This window comes from Amphiura filiformis, chromosome 9 (assembly GCF_039555335.1).
Source record: "Amphiura filiformis chromosome 9, Afil_fr2py, whole genome shotgun sequence".
Classification (NCBI taxonomy): Eukaryota; Metazoa; Echinodermata; class Ophiuroidea; order Amphilepidida; family Amphiuridae; genus Amphiura; species Amphiura filiformis.
Window position 1 is genome coordinate 26,852,030 of NC_092636.1, and position 2,694 is coordinate 26,854,723.

At 36.5% G+C, this 2,694-nt stretch overlaps 1 long non-coding RNA gene across 1 annotated transcript; it reads right to left on the reverse strand.

Annotated features, from left to right (window-relative positions):
- Positions 1–479: 479 nt before the first annotated feature.
- LOC140160299 (uncharacterized) lies at positions 480–2,694 on the reverse strand. The gene is made up of 2 exons (XR_011859932.1): positions 2,597–2,694; positions 480–634 (listed from the first exon to the last, which is right to left on the reverse strand). It is a non-coding gene; the product is annotated as an uncharacterized lncRNA (long non-coding RNA).

Below are 2,694 nucleotides of genomic sequence, written 5' to 3' on the forward strand. Positions count from 1 at the left end.
CTTAGAGATAGCAAACCTTAGCGATAGCGTACCTTAGAGATAGCGGACCTTATTTAAAATTAGAGATAGCGAACCTTAGGGATACCAGGATTGTTAAAATTAGAGATAGCGGACCTTATTTTAAATTAGTGATAGCGAACCTTAGAGATAGCGAACCTTCAATAAATTAGTGATAGCGGACCTTATTTAAAATTAGAGATAGCGAACCTTATTTAAAATTAGTGATATCGAACCTTAGAAATACCGAACCTTACATGTATTCAAAATTAGTGATATCGAACCTTCGGTATAGAGGACCTTTTTCGTAATTAGTGATAACGAACCTTAGGGATAGCGAACCTTAGAGATAGCGGTCCTTAGAGATAGCGAACCGTCGCCATTAATACATGGTTGGCTGCTGCATAAAAAGAAATTTACACAAAGGCATTTTGCATCATTCGCAACGCTTGGAATTGCCCACATGCAATATCACACTAACCTTTGTGCTGTTCCTGCAATCTTCTATTTTCATCTTCTTGTTTCTGCTTGTCCAGCTCCAACTGCTTCTGTTCCTCTTGCAACCTCTTACGCTGTATCTCGAAGTTGCAATCTCATTTCATTTATGCTGTCCATCTTCCTGTCTTCCATGATCTCACTGTGTGAAAGTTATAAATGGTAGATCAAAGTTAACTCTTATAAGAAAAATGATTGAAACCAATCGGGCCTGAGATTGGAATTCCAGTTTCCTTTCTCACTGAAGCAAGGGCTAAGAGTAAAATTGTACAATTGTGTTTGGGAGTGGCCTTCTCTCTTTTCTCTTTTTCCTAGCTATTTTCTTCCATTTCTTGCTTTGTTTATCAAAGCTATCTAGGCCAGCATGCATATACGGTATTAGCCTACACTGGCTATCCAGGCTTGTGCATTTGTATGAGCTTGGAACGGTCCATGGTTTTCCATGGATTAGCATGTGTTCCTCACGGACCAACCTGGGTAAACAAACAAAAGTACAGGGCAAAGGCATGCAGGCGAATAACCTGCTACGATCAAGTGAGGTGAAAAAATTCTATATCATTTGATGTATAGCTTAACATAAGGGAGTGTTCATAAATACTTTGGTGGTGGGCTGGGCAAAATGGAGGGGGGGTCAAAAGTTTTAGGTCTTCAAAGGATGGACCAAAAAGTTTGACTCCTTATAGAAGGGTAGTCAAAATTTTTAAACCAATATTGATAAAAGAATTTGTGTGCATTAACCCTAACCGGACCCGTGTTTTTTTTTTGCTATCGGAAGGGAAAGAAGAAACGAAAAAGGAGAAGATGAGGAGAAAAGTCACTTGGCACCCCCGGGATTCGAGCCTGCAACACACTTATCTTCATCAGTCTAAAAGTTTTCATCAGATGTTATTACACACAAATACTGCTAAAAAAGCATACCATCTCTTGTATTTTACTTTTAATGAAGGCTCCTGTAAATCCAGACACAGGTCACAGCTATTTGGCGAGGCATGAAATCCACACTTTCACCATCACAACATAAATTATCTTGAAAATAGATGTTTCAGACTACAAATGTTCACTTTAGATGTGTTGTCAATATCTAGATGTAACATTCACTTGAAATAAAAGTACATGCTTTTTGTGAGCTGTTACCGACCACAGTTTTTGGTTGTTCTGGAGAGGACATTCTGTTTAACAACATGATATCATCAGATATTGGCTACTTTGAGTATTGTGATTAAAAACTAATGCCTTGTCTTGTTAGAGGGAAGACGAAGGTTAATTTTGTTAAAATAAATTTGAAACATTTACCCTTGGTTTTGTGTCAATTGCCGATTTACCCCTGTTCTGGAGAGGACACAGTTTTAACGCAAAATCAAGACACCAAAACTGGCAGGTTGTGATATTTTATACAAATATCCTCAGAACTAATTGTACCGTACTGTTTTATGATTGCGTAACACCCTGAAGATTCTACAGATGCAAGTTTTGGCAGGAACTACCAATTTAGTTTCAATTTTGATAGTACATGTACTTGTTTTGGAGAGGACATCGCTTTTTTTTTGTTTAAGGTTAGCAACTATTTTAAACTGTTGCGATTTGGTAGTTCACAGCATATTGCGAATGGTAGTGAGCTTTGGCACAAATTGCATTGATCATTTTATAGCGAGTGTGTAGAAGAATTCAAATATCACAGATATACTCTTGTAGGTCCTGTGGTTCTTGAGTTATGTTGTAAAGAGGGCTTTAAACAACAACACTTTTGTAAACAGGGGGTAAAGTTCTGCTTAATAAAAGTGAAAGTCCATAGTCAGTTTTTCGGCAGTAATTTTTGTCAGTAATAAACTGGCAGATTATAAAATTAGAATTGTTCAGTATTGAAGTGTCATTATAATTATGCCATTATGATATGTTGCATTCAATAATATTAAAGCCTACGTAGGGCCTATACTTTACTTTTACTGTCACAAATACAAATATATATATGAACTTTTTCATGTAATAAATATTGATAATTTCGAGTTCAACTGAATGCGTTCATCATGATTAATAACATTTTTATTTATCAAAAATCGACTATATGTACTCTAGCATGCTAGAATGATTGTAACTTTAAGCTTACCTACTCTGTGTACGAGATAGTATGTATAATCGACTGAATATTCGGTCTAGCTGCTGTCTAGTACAAGGAACTTATACGATGTCCTCATTCACAAACTG